A 15,085-nucleotide genomic window follows, 5' to 3' on the forward strand; every position below is an offset into this window, starting at 1 on the left:
CTAGCCTGGTTCAACCAGACTCTAGTTCATTTCATTGAAGTAAAATGAAATTGAGCGGAAGTGCGTAGGAGGGCGCAGCCAGGCTACGAATGAACTCGCTCAATCCGTAAAAGGCTCTACTAAATCCGTAAGAGCTACGAAATCTATTCAAATTAATTTAGAGCCTGGTACTTCGTTCATTTCTGATTTTAAGTGCATTTTGAAGCTTGAGTTGCAATGAATTGTCCATGGAAATGAAAAATAGCAGAATAGCCTACACATCTTATGAGTTCAATTAAAAGATAGGCATACATGTTTAGAATGACATGACTGTGACAAGGTTCGTTTTTGGGTGAACTATTAATTTAATAATACTTACTGTGGAGTGGAAACAGACCTAATGTGTGCACGAGATTGTGCGATATAAAACAAAAAGAAAAGCCACGATGAGTCTGGCATTGTTTCCATCATGACTGCCAAAGGCAAAATGAATTTTATTTCAGTAGCTAAAAAAGGGTTGCTAAAAGTGTAGAAAATAGTATTTTTAGACAAATTAAATAAAATGTTTAAGTTTATATCGGAATAAGCAATGAAAGAGGGTTAACATGTTTGGCTTTCTTCTGTCCTCAGTGGAGCATGAAACTCAACTCAATTGTCAAATTGAGTGTTTATATGCCCTTCGTGTTGTGATTGGTGGTATTATATGAACATGCTCCTCCCGAACTATCATTTGGAACTCAATTTAACGGTTTATACAGATCTCTCACTTTCTCTCTCTAAACCTCTCGACTGGCTGTCTCATTCCCGGCAGGACCAGTCAAGGGTGAGAGCAACTCAACTGGGTCATTACCCTTTGGCCCACGACAGCACACACCAGACACAGATAAGTCTGGGCCAGCAGAAGCGTGAAATGCTGTTCAGATATCACTCACACAATGCAATCACACACTTTCTATCTCAGAGCGTTGTTGGAAGAAAATGAAAATCAGTCATCATTTACTCACCCTCATGTCATTTTCAACCCACATGAATTTTTCTTTTTCTTTGAAACACAAAATGGTGACATTTTGCAGAACACCCTGTGTTTCCAAAAATCGTTATAAGAGTAATTGTAGAAACAGTATTCGATTGACTTAAAATATTTTTGGAAATTTTTCAAGCAATTAAAGTGTCCATTTTACTGGCAAAATTCCAAAAGGACAAATAAATAAATAAATAAAGTAAATATGTCTTGTTTTCAAGGTGCACTAATACTAAAATTCTGCATAATTAGTTTTCTGTTATGCCCGAGAACTAAACAATGACTTAAATAAAATGTTTATGCTATTTTTTCTAAATATATTAAAACACACACAAATAAATGAACCATTGTAAATGCTATGTGTGTTATTGTTACTCCCTCGTTAAATCCCCTAGACTAAAGAGGGAGCTAACAATATTCATTATGAGATTTGCCAAATTATATTTGTGTTATTCAATTATTACTGTTTTTTTAGTGAGCGTAAGATTATGCCAAATCTAATAGAGAAAATGAGCATGCATAATCAGTTCTTATGGATAAATGAAAAAAAAAATCTCTAATATAATAGGGCCAAAATCATCTTTTTTTCTTTTTTATGTATCTGTCGCCCGTGATTCATGCATTTGCTGAACATTTTGTCGTTTCCTCCTCAGCAGCAACTACTGAACTTAAAAAAAACAACAACAGTGTTTTCAGTGATGAGTGAAACAAGTCGGTCAATTTCTTCATGTCTGTGTAGAAATGCAGGTAAGTTGTTTGATTGTCACTTTAAATTTAGATTTCCTATCACTGAGGTAAATTGGACATTGCGGATCACATTCAGTCAGCAAAGACAATGCTAAAGCCCTTTAATGTTTTACACATGGAGACTGACATTTTATTTGTAATAATGGACATGACATTTAAAGTGGTGACAGCTCATTATTATACAGGCTGTTTTATAATATTAATTGAGAGAATACATGTGGAATTTGTTCTTTTTGTGCTCCTCCATGACATGTTCTTCTCTGTTTATCTATTGCTAATGTGCTCCATTTACATACATTCTGCAATAAAGCCTGCAGACCTGGCCTTTACAACTTTAGCTAAAAACCACTCCATACAGTTTTTTAAAGATATCAGATTAATCATTAATCAAACTGCCCAAAAAAGCCCCAAAAATGACATATCCATCATAAAAGTATATATATATATATATATATATATATATATATATATATATATATATATACCAGCCACAGTTTTATTACCAGAACAACAGACCAGTATAAAAATAGAAGTTCAAATAATGGCACAAAAGTCTCCCCAAACTGTTAACAGAAAAGACAAATTTACTTTAAGAGCTAATTTATCTAAATTCTACCTCCAGTCCCATCTTGTTACTCCTATCGACTGGCTGCTATACCTCTGGCATTGAACCCTTTTTAGCAGTGTGGACTCAGAGAAAGTCCCTTCTCCGTGTCGGTCTCATCACACATTAACCTGAGAGATAGTGCCAGCGAGGTCAGCGCCAACCAGACCCGATGGAACAGAAAGAGCCGAGCATAAGCTAAGCTCCATTTGCTTGTATCAACCCATCTGAGCCACTGACATGCTCAGAGGAAGTGATTCAGTGGCTTGCTTGTGGCGGTGCTCCAGTGGTAATTAACTGCAGTAAATCTCCATATCGTCCAAAAGACGAGCAGTATGCCTATCTCTAATGAACAGTGTTTTTTAGCATGCTGCCATGTGGTTGATGGGGTGTTCAGCGCAGTTGCTGTGGTTGGTTACAAGCTCAAATCAAAAGAACCCACTTTTAAGCCACAATCTGGTTTCTATAGTATATTGGTGATGACATCTCAAATTATGTATTGTGTTTAATACCATTCCATTGTGGAAATGTCTTTTTTTTTAGTGGTTTTGTCTTGCTAAGGCTAATTTCACAGATATATATCAATATATCAATTCATTCACCGACACTAGTCTCATTGGTAAACAAGTATACACATTTTTCAAAAGTAAAAAAAACAACAACAACAACAAAAAAAAAACCCTGTACATCAAGGACAAAATAGTTTGGTGTTGTGGAAATGACGGCACAACTGCGTGACAGTCATGATTTTTAAAAGAAACCAATGGAAATTATTTTAACATTAATATTAAAATGGTTTATTTTTGTACTTGTTTATCATAGTTTTGACCATTATTAATTTTTATAATGGATTTTCAGTTTAGACTTTATTTTGAACATGTAAATACAAAAAATAAATAAAAAAATAATCAATGAAACCAAGAATAGTGGTAAAAACAAATGAACAACAAAGTAAAAATCCATACTTTCCGTTACTTAAAGAATAAACAAACAAACAAAAAACACCTCTATTTACATGTGCAAAAAGAGTAAGAAGTAAAACCTATGTACTCCTATTATACCCTTACTACCATATTTAAGCACATAACTCCAAATAATAAACCTAAATAACCAATCTATAATCGATGAGAATATTTATTCAAAAGTTCTATACGCATAAGGATATTACCCATACATGACAATATTTATACATACTACAGATTTATTCAATATAAGCTCAAGTTAGCACTGTGTTTCTCTGTACTTCTTGAGTATCATTTCTTTGAACATCTTTTTTAAAATGGATTATGTTGGACATTGCTATAATTCATTATTTACTTTATTCCACAACCTAACATTTGTATATTCAGAGCTAGATATACATTTGAAAAGTAGTCAAGTGGAAATCCATTTTTACATTCTCGCACCTCTAATAAAAAATTTTCATCAAGAGGAGCATCAATTTTTGGAAGCACTTGTATTGACAATGCAAGAGTCAAGCATGGATGAGTCAAGTCAAGGTCTCCTCCAGCACATCCCAGCACAAGACTTTCAATGAATTTAAGGTCTGGACTTGCCAATTTGTGTGTAAAAATATTTTTTTTCCATGCTCCCTCCTAACCTCCTAAAAAAAAAAAAAAAAAAAAATTTATGTTTATGTTTCATAAACAAACAGTAAAAGAGATGTTTGCCTTAGCAACCGCCACATACGGCATGTACGGTAATAAATAACCATTTGACAAATTTAATTTAATAATGGTCTGTCGCTTTGAACTGACACTCGACCTTGGCGTAGAAGGCAGAAGGTTGGAAATAATAGATAGATGTCGTAAAATAATGTGACGATACAGTAATTAAGTTTGGCGGGGTTGTTGATGCGGACGGGGAGGTCTGTGGGACCGTGAAATATCACATATGGTCAAAGATCAAAGCTGTGCTGATGGTTTAAGGAGCCGGTCATAAATCAATCTTTAAGAACATTCACGCCAAACGGCCAGCTCTGTTTTGATGTTGTTTCCCTTGGGGCCAAAAAGCTGAACTCAATTGCTGACTGACTTTTGGAAAATAACTCGCGAGGATGGAAAACGCTCGAATCAGAAGATTATGCAGCAGTTATTAATGGGTCAGTCAGGATAATTGCATTTGCTTCCTCAATTGTCAATCTTACACTAGCAGACGGTGTGATGAAGGCCGTTGCTGCACCAGTGATTGAGCAGGTTCAAACGCGGCCTGATTTAATGAACCACTTATCTGGTAAATCTAAATCCACTAAGACCAATTACAGAGCTGCTGATTCACACGGAGTTTGAGTCATCTGACGTCCAGTGAGATACACATTAAGAACAGTGTGCCGGTCAGAATGTTGCTTTTAGTCTCTGTGGTTGAACTCCATGTTTAATTCAAGATACAGATCACTGAAAAACTCGAATTCATCATTTACTCACCCTCATGCCATTCCAAAACTGTATTTCTTCGTCATTACAATGAATGGCGCCAGGAGCTTTCAAGTTTCAAAATGCAAAAGCAATCTTTTTTTTTTCTTTTTCTTAAACATTTTTAAAAGCATACTTATTTTTTTAGATTTTTTTTTATTAGGCTATCAGTCAAAATACTCAAACTACAGTTTTATAGTTAACCTTTAAACACATGCCTTATCGACTCGGGATTCACTACCCTTCCCCTCATTCATTTTTTAGACATCATAACGAAATTCTTTTGTAATATATATTGTGGCAGTTAGAGATCCATCCGTGTAAAGTATAAATCCGGGTCGATAAAGGACCGAACATGTAATAATGATTCATGCATTTAAGTGTTAAAGGGATAGTTCACTTTGAAAGTAATTTTTGGTATGTTTTAGCTTACCTCAAGGGCATCCAAGATGTAGGTGTTTTTGTTTCCTCAGTATTTTCAATTTTGATATTTTTAGGTCAAACCGTTTTTGTCAGTCATATAATGGAGGTCTATGGTCACCACCTCAAAGAGCATGCACAGAAAAGTCCAAATTAAACATGATTTAATGACTCGTAAATGTAAGTACGCATTGATGGCCTAAGACACGAAACGAGTGTCCAAGTGGTTTGAGAACGGTTTGACCTAAAAATTTCAAAATTAAAACTACTGCTGAAACAAAGACACCAACATCTTGGATGCCCTTGAGGTAAGCTAAAACACACCAAAAACGAATTTCAAAGTGAACTATCCCTTTAAATCGTAATCTCTTTATCGGTAAATGGTTTGAATATGAGCATGAATATTCATGTATATCCCTTATCTGCGCACACTGTGTGTTTAATTCTGTTTGCTATCGAGGTGGTCGCAGTGATGTCCATTCAGAGGCGCTCTGGGCGATGTGAGCTGTGCCTCTTATGAAGCCAGCCCACTGTAATGAGCTCATTAAAGTCATGAAATGTGGTTATGAGGCATGACCAAGTGGAAATAGAAGAACATCTCTCGCTCTCAGATTCTTGGCAAGCTCTCAAACAAGTGAGCAGATTCAAATGCTGTTCTTCACAGTGACCCAGTCAAAAGTTTGGAGATGTTTGCCCTGGAGCTGTTATGATGTGAAGCTTGAGAAAGCGACTTCATAAACAGCTCTGATGAGCCCTTGCATTTTCCAGGCATCAATGCCGGTAATCCTCTGTTCACAGAAAATGAGAGAGACACATTAGAGAGTGTGATTCAGAGAGAGGAAATGTGGAATGATACGCTGCACTTGACAGGGGGAAAACAGCCGAGGCCAGTATACATCACACATTACAGCTTTAAAGTCGTCATATGATGGTAAACAGGATTTTCTTGCTATTTTACATTTTTACAGCGGTTCATTTGGCAGATGCTTTTATCCAAAGTGACTTTTAGAGTCAGCTAACTCTCATTAGAGCATTAGTTGAGAAGTGAAGTTCACGACGTAATTTCGGGAGGAGTAAACCCATCTAATCTTTCAATTAACTGCCGCTCATCATCATCAGCTGTTTTGGCATCCCTCCACCAACATGATTTTGGCATTTGCTACCATTATCATCATCCAAGCATTAGTAGTCCCACTGGGGGGGTATATGTAAGCTCGAGGTGAAGCTGCTTCCTCGAGCCCCTCCATTGTCGACAGCAAGCCACCTTAACCGTATTAGCTTAAAGATTATATGGGCACTGGTGAGGTAGGGGAGAGCGGGGCACAACCTAATGCATTTTGGTTTTGGCTCAATTAATTAAAAAAATATTTTTTTTATAAGCAACATACACATCTCTGCTACAAGAAAAAAACTTAAAGTTGTTTTATTTTCTAGGACCTACCATTTTCGTTTCACTGTTGCACTGAAAGTGACAGAAGTGCAAATGTTACAACTTACCCCATATACAGGGTTAATTGTAACACACAGAGGGGTTAGTAGTAACACTTGTAACACACATAATTCAGTACTATTTTGTATGTATAGTTTGTGCATCTGTACAGATAGATATCCACACATCCATCCCTCTTATATAACATATTTATAAGATTTATATTTAAATAAGATATATATTATATATTTCTTATGTATATAAGAAATATATCTTTCTATTATGGATCATGGATAGAGACAGAAAAGGGCTGCACAGTTTTGCAATAAATAATAATAAATAAAACAATAAAATACTGCAATTTAGCCATTCCACCGAAAGAGTGATATTTCTGTCCCCACGACATTATATGCATAAAATTGCATGAAAATAAACTCTAAAATACATTTTATTATTAACCAAAATGTCATGCACATTAAGCTAACTACAAATTTAAAAATATAAATAAAAATGATACAGAATACTAAAAAATAGCATTTTCTGGATGTCCCAACTGTCTATCTCTAAACTTTACAATGAAATATTATGATCTGATTTTTCTTGCATTGTTGTGTGACTTTATATCCAAACTGCTTTAAATGAAAAAAGAAAAAAAAACATTTGATCTAATATTTTAGATAAAATACACATTTTAGTCATGTCCCCGGGTTTTCACTCAGTCCTGTTACACTATTACATCCCCCCTCTGAAAAACGTAGAATATTCCACAAGACACATTTTCAACAGTAAGTTGCATCATCTGGAGCTTCTGAAGGCAATGGGGTGACTATAAGTCACTCCTTTCATTTTCATTTCTGTATTTGATGAAATTGTAAATATGAATGAGAAGGTCAATCTCAACATATAGTCCTAAACTTTTTCTTAGATTTCAATTTTTTTATTTGAAAAAATATTAACTTTTGGTAAGGCACTAGAAATGGCTCAGTGTCCTCACCTCACTTCAACTTTCCTGCAGTGTTTTGCTCCAGTCCTATTATTCCAATCTTCAGGACTACTATAAAGTTACAGGCTATATACAGCGACTATGGCTATACAGTACCACACATGCCGGTAGAATCCAAAGTATAAGACCGTCTATAACATAAATCCACATATTAACATGATAGGCCTGAGCATTTTGGAGTTGCAACCTTGACTGAAGTGTGTGTGTGTGAGAAAAGGATCCTTGTCTACTGAAGAAATGTTTAAGGCTATGTGATAATTGATGTCTCAGATTCGATCTGATTAATATTACTCATTGCAGTTGTTTGATGCGATTGCCACTTGAACGCTTCAACAGAAAGGGGGTATTCACAGAAGGACATACTCTACCTCTGGCTAAACTCCAAACCTCTTCATGCAAGATCTGAGAGATCAAAATCATGGCTCAAATGTTAAAAAGTCTGAAACTGCCAGATAACCAGTATAGGCAAATAGTAACAGAAAATGTGTCTCAGTGCTAGTCAACACATGGCCATCAACCTCTTTGTATTCAAAATACACAAAGATACACTAAAAATGCAATTCAATTTACTTTCTTCAATACATCTTTTTTTTTTAAATTGCCTATTTAGATCTGTATTTCTCTAGAGGAAACCATGATACCACAATTGTTTGATTAACATTAATGAATAGACAGTCTATATTTAAAACCTATGTACCGCACTGATATAATATAATATTACACATCAGATGTTTTTCCCCAACAGTTAAATGTTCCCTTAAGACATAACAAATAATGTTTGTGTGAATACTTGCCAAGGCAGATATTTTGAAATACTGTGCTTCTGTGTATACACTCTAAAAATGGCTGGGTTGTTTTAACCCAACTTTGGGTCAAATATGGACAAACCCAGCCATTGGGTTAAATTTTTAATTGCATTTTAACCCAACGTTTGGGTTTGTCTATTTGATTGTTGGGTTAAAACAACCCAGCATTTTTAGAGTGTAACTATAAAACTAAGAAAACTATGCAGAAACAGTTATTTAAAAAAAAAAAAAAAAAAAAAAAAAAAACACCTCAAAAAATACAAAAATTCACAAAAAATGTGAAGTGTCATTTTGTCAATTTACATTTTTTCACTGTAAATTATAAAATGACTTGTTCTTTTTCACTTCCAAAAACAGTAAATTGAACCATATTTTACAGTAAAATAACATTAAATGTACCTATATGGAAACTTTCTGTTAACCAATTGGCTTTATGCCCAGCTGCACTACTTCCTGAACTTCAGCCAGCTTCTTGTTTCCTGTCTGCCATTATTGGCCAAATTGATTAATTCAGGTGTGTCTGATTATTGTTGCCATGACTACTGAGGTCAAGCACACCTGAATGAATCAATTTGGCCAATAATGGCAGACAGGAAACAAGGAGCTGGCTGAAGTTCAGGAAGTAGTCCAGCTGGGCATAAAGCCCATTAAAGGTTTTTCTTCAGTCTTTTACCATTCAAAGCATGATCGTTTTTTACAGTGTACTCCTCCTTTAGAAAACGTACAAATAAAAATACTTTTAGATGTTTAATTGCTATTTCGAGCATTGGGATCGCTAGACGAAGCCTTGATGAACTCATTTTTATGAAAACCTCAAATTCAACATTTTCACTTGTTTTGCCTAGCTCGTAATTAAGGGTAGTAAAATTTTTCAAAACCAAAATGAAAGATGATTACACTTCTGAGAATATGGCACATTACCGTTTCTTTATCTTGGACTCTCTTATTTGTCATTGACCCAGAAACATGTCAAACGGTTGGTATTATTATGTACTGTTTCTGCCACAGCACGATTTAAAAAAAAAATAAAAATAAAAATCCTACGAAAAGACCAAATTTGCCTACACTTATTCATTAATATAGAGTTTGGCTGCTTTCAAGTAAGATATCTGCAAAGGACTTGTGGAAAATGGACTTCATTTATGGCCTTTAGAAAAGCCTCAGTTGAATAATGACAAATATGAACAGATTTAGTCATAAGTGCACACTAACATTCAACAAATGTAGCTACCTAATGGGATTCAATGAATAAAACGGGCGTAAATAATTGAGCTCAGAGCTGTGGCATAAGTGGATGAAAAACACTACGGTGGGGTTTAGAGATCCTGATTTATACAGTGGAAATGACACTTATGTGACTGTATTTCAACATGATTTTAGGCAAAATTGTGTTTTTTAGGCTGTTTGAACCACTCTTCTATTCATGGGTGCATGTTGTACTGACTTATTCCGCCATTGTAATTAGACAAAAACTAACTTGCCATTAATTTTAATACACTAATATGCACTTTTATAGCAGAATTGCTGCAATTCCACTGTTTAGTAACTGTAGTTGTACCTGAGCTCCAGAAAATCAGTAATAAGGAGGCTTACAGACAGCTACAGATTTGCAAAACAAAAAGGCGGGAAAAAAGAACCCTAAACTCTAACACAAAGAACCATTTCAGCATAAAGTGTTCTTCAGGATGATACGGTAGCTACTAAATAGAACTGTTATACGTGTAAAAAACTTTATTTTTTTAGAGTGTCCTAACTGGGATGTATTCTTTCCAAAGATATCCAAAATCCAAAGATTTTGGCCGTGACTATAGTCAGCACAGAACATCACAATATTCTGCACCACGACTCAACAGGGTGCTTATTTGTTGAGCGAGATGAGACACTTACATTTTTCCTGCATCTGTTTTGTTTTTCATCCCCTTGCCATTTTCCTCAACGTCATTTAGTAGCACCATCCCTATTAAAATCAATGGATTTGTGCGTAAAGCCTGAGGTTTGAACATTTCCATTGAACCTTAATGAATAAGACTAGTCTACCCTGAAAAAATAATAATAATAATAATAAAAATATATATTGATATATCATTTCATGTTGAGATGAAAGCATAGAATGATTTATACAGGATCATGTGACACTGAAGAAAAGAATAATGGCTGCTGAAATTCAGCTTTGCCAAAATGATACAGTCATGGTCAAGCTGATCCTTTTGATCGTCCATTCAAAATCTAATCTTTCACATTATTAAATAAATGTTTTACTCCAAAACATGTTGGCCACAATTATAGTCACATTCACATTTTTTAGCACACCAGGGTGACTAGAAACGTGAAATTATAAAGCAATGACTTTTTCTTTCACAGCAGAATAAATATGAGTTAACACAAAGGCCAAATTCCCTTAATCATCCATCACAATGTGTAAAACCAAAGGACATACTGTAGGTCTGATGTGCTACAAAAGATTGTTGAGCTTTACAAAATAGAAAGTGGCATAAGAAAATAGCTAAAGAATTGAAAATCCCAGAAAATTCCACCATCCGGGCAATAATAAGAAGGTCCAATCAATTTTTGTGATGATTTTAAATAAAAGATTTTGGGCCAGATTTACTGAACAGGGCTAATTAACATGAGAGTGTGCAATTCCATAAAAGTGCAGATGGGAGTTGAAAGTTCTACTGTACAATCTACCAAGAGCAGCGCATCTGGTTTAAAACATGTTTTTTGGGGGGGGTAAATAATGGCACACATACCAGTAAATTGACGAGTGCAAATTTTAGTAAAAATCACCTTGCATGATTCATTTAAATACTCTCCTCCCATAAATTTTACATAAGAAAAGGGAAAGGAAACAGTGCCAAGAACATCTAACAGTTATATTTTCATTAATAAAACCGGCATAAGCATCTGAATGGGTAAAATGGAAAATGACCAACATTCTCGAGTATTGATGACATGCTTAAAGCGCAAAAAAAGAGACTCATTTCTGAAGTTTATGTGTGAATTTGAGCGTGCTGCAATTTAAAAAAAAAAAATCAGTCCTGAATGCATGAGCCTCAGTGAACTGTAGGTCACTGGGTCAGTAAAGATCGGTGACCAATCGATTGGTGCATCCCTACAATTTCTGTCACTGCATCAGAGATAGGCTTTCAGACTAGAAATGAGGTGGGAGGAACACTGCTAATGACAGTAACTGAGGGGTGAACACTTCTCCAGCCAAGAGTCTGCTAAAATCACAGCAGTGGACAAGACACAGCAGCCTATTAGAATTTGATAAAAGGCTTCAAATGAAGAGTATAATTACTGCAATGTTTGTGACGTGTGATGTACGTCTGTGGCATTAAAGGTGTGAAATCGTCTATAATGAGGACGAATGGTGGTCTTTTGTGCTCAGAACGATTTAAAAGCTTGGTGAAAGCTTTAAAGACCCCATCAAAATGGGAGTTGTGTGTTTTTCACTCCATGTTTGTAAAGATTTTCTAGTTCTAAAAGTTAATCAACTTACAGCAGTTGGCGTTTTCATTATGACACTTTTATGGCCCCCATGGGTCAACAGATTCTTCATGGCCCTCAGAGTGGGCCTAGACTGTTATAAAATTAATATTTAATAACGTTTAAATAATAGTTTAAAAAAGTAACAACTTTTTAAAATAAAAAGTCATCAGTTCTAACGAACATCTAAATCTTTTTGAGGTAATAAACCCTTCAAATCTGCCCTTTTCAGTGTGTGTTGTTTTGTAAAGACATCCGTTTTCTCCATATCATGATTTTTCCGCCTAACAATTTCAGCTCTGTGATTGGTGGTCTAGATGTGAAATTACAGAGAGCAAGCCATAGCAAGTCAATGAGACAAGAATTTCAAATGACAGGAAAATTGACCAATCGTATCATGGGTGGGGCTTGTTATCGCCGAGTGTCGCTTTGAGGAACTCAATCGGAGAAAAACAAAAAACGCAGATAAAATAGCTAGCATTATTCGCTATGCAAACTGCAAGCAATTTTAGAGGAGGAAATCATTGCTTACACAGTTTTCAAGATTAACATTCAAAGAAAAGGTGGAGTTAATTGGCAAAAGAAGACCTACACTAGACTAGAGCTTCATTTTGTGCAGAAAGCCAAAGCTTTTTAAAGCACTTCAGTTCAATAACAGCAATTAAGCGATGTCCCATTTTCTGCAGGAATTGTTTGCTGTTTGGGTAAGTTACTTCAAATCTGTTACGTGACGGATTTTATTGTGGCCATTGCTGCCACTGTTTCATATGTTAAGCTTTACTTGAGAAAACAGTTATTTTGCAAAATTACTGTTCGAACAACATTGAGTCCAACCACAGGTCTTGAGCTTTCGGCCTGCCACACAACTTCATTCTGCTGTTTGAAGGAACATGCTTTCATGTCCTCGATTGGTGCATCCCTACAATTTTTGTCTCTCCATCAGAGAGTAGGTTATCAGACAACACTAGAGGAAAAGATATGGGAAGAACAGCAAATTACACTATGACAGTAACTGAGGGGTGAACACTTCTCCAGCCAAGAGTCTGCTAACGTCACAGCAGTGGACAAGAGTTTGTTAGGAAGACACACCAGCCTATTAGAATTTGATAAAAGGCTTCAAAAGAAGAGTATAATTACTGCAATGTTAGTGCAGTGTGTGATTATAGGTGTGAAATTGTCCGTAATGAGCAACAATGGAGGTCTTTTGTGCTCAGAAAGATTGAAAGATCCTATCAGAATTGGAGTTATGTGTCGCCATGGGTATCATAATCTTAACAAATGTGTGCCATGTTTGTTAAGATTATGTATGTAGTTCTAAAAGTTCACCAACTTTTAGAAGATTGCGTTTTCATTATGTCCCTGCCCTTGTTACCACCTGTTCAGGTGTGCGTTCCCCATAGACCTTATTCAGAGCAGTGCCATGACAGGTATGAAAGTGAGGCTGTGAGGGATAGACTTACTGTGTTTCCAATGGCATCCTCTGTAAAAAGCTGAATAAAGCGGCTAGATTACTTACAATTTTCCACAGCTTACATTGTCTGGAGTTTTTTTTCAACTGACATTTCTTGCAAAGATATTTTTCCAGTGTTTCATGAGCAGAACAATCCGAAAACATATTAAATAACAGTACAGTACAGTCTATCCCTCACAGCCTCGCTTTCATTCTCATTAAAAATCACAGATGGGGCTGCCGTGAAAAAGGCGTATACAACGGCAAAAATCACTCTAAATTAACGAACCACAAATCATCAGTCACCACTAACTTTACGTTGCTCTTTGGGAATGTCTATATTAAAGTGTTGGGAGGTTATAATTATGTGCTTTCATGTAAATTTGGTCGGAGCAATATTGATGTAAAACTCTAGGACAATACATTTTCCGCTTCATCACTCACTCCATTTACTCACCTTACTAGCTCTAAAAGCAGTACTCAACCCGTGAAATGGCAAATCTGCAATGCAGTTTGTAAATATGGATAAAAAGATTCAAAATACATTGATTTAGCACTCAGTGTTGGAGAGACACAATGGCTTAGGGACTGATGAGCCTATGATCTCATGACACACCGGCATCAGGCATGTCCATCGCTCCCCTTCGCGTCACCCACAGCTTCACCTACTGTGCCAAAGCCCCTTGTCTCTTCCCTGTCCATCATACCTTCACTTGCATGCACACATTCCCTTGGGGCAGTGCCACCAACGCACTCAGTCAGGGTTCACTGCTTCCCTCTGACTGCACCGTCTGTCTGGCCCTGCTGGATATATACACACATGCACACACACACACACTTATACACTTCAGTGCTCTTCTTTAAAATACATCATGCAGAGAGCTTTGAGCAACATACACTCTCTTATGACCTCAGTCAGCAGGAAGGAAGAGACACACGGGAGTGAGACTGCTCTGAAACTTCTCTATCTCACATTCTTTTCTGTGTTCTACTTCCATTAGAGCAACGACACATAATAATCGATAATGAAAATAATCGACAATGGATGATTTCATTATGTGTACAAGAACCTTCATTAGTGACTCCACTTTAAAGTAGTGTAAAACACATAAAAAATGTACATTTTGTGTAATATTGTTATATTATGACTATTTTCATTTTGCAGAACACCAAGTTACTGAAGAGAAATACTGTAAGCAGCGCATATTTATTTCATAGGCTATGGTTATACAATGACTAAAGTCAAATGAAGTCGTCGCATATATAGCACTTAATACAGACTGTTTTAAAGTTAATTAATAAATATCAATGTTATATTAATAACATTAATAAACAGAAACGCTTTTCGTTTCTGAACAGAGCGAAGCTTAAGCATCCCCGAATAACATGTTTATTCAATTCAGACGCCGCATCTTTCGAAGGATTCAGACTTTTTTTTTTTTAAGTTTGACATTTTTTTTTTTACATTAGTATCATTAGATATCAACGCATTCTCATCCTTTAGCGTCATATAGAACGCTATATGACAAAACAGCGCTATACTACGCACATGGTACCCGTTATCGTTAATATAACACGCGCTGTGATGGTTAGGTTTAGGTGTGGGGTAGGGTAGGGTAGTCTCATATTACGCTAAAGGATTTATGACGCCTTAGGTTCACGTGAATATTAACGATAAAGGGTGCCATGTGCGTAGTATAGCGCCGTTTTGTCCTATAGCGTTCTA

General features: G+C 35.9%; 1 long non-coding RNA gene across 1 annotated transcript in view; it reads right to left on the bottom strand.

Annotated features, from left to right (window-relative positions):
* Positions 1 to 5,234: 5,234 nt before the first annotated feature.
* LOC148973586 (uncharacterized) overlaps positions 5,235 to 15,085 on the bottom strand; it is a 29,061-nt gene continuing 19,210 nt past the window's right edge. Inside the window, exon 3 of the long non-coding RNA XR_016146610.1 lies at positions 5,235 to 5,970. This is a non-coding gene — a long non-coding RNA (uncharacterized LOC148973586). The remainder of the gene's footprint in view (positions 5,971 to 15,085) is intronic.

Source organism: Pimephales promelas, chromosome 15, assembly GCF_988280905.1.
Source record: "Pimephales promelas chromosome 15, fPimPro1.hap1.1, whole genome shotgun sequence".
Taxonomy (NCBI): domain Eukaryota; kingdom Metazoa; phylum Chordata; class Actinopteri; order Cypriniformes; family Leuciscidae; genus Pimephales; species Pimephales promelas.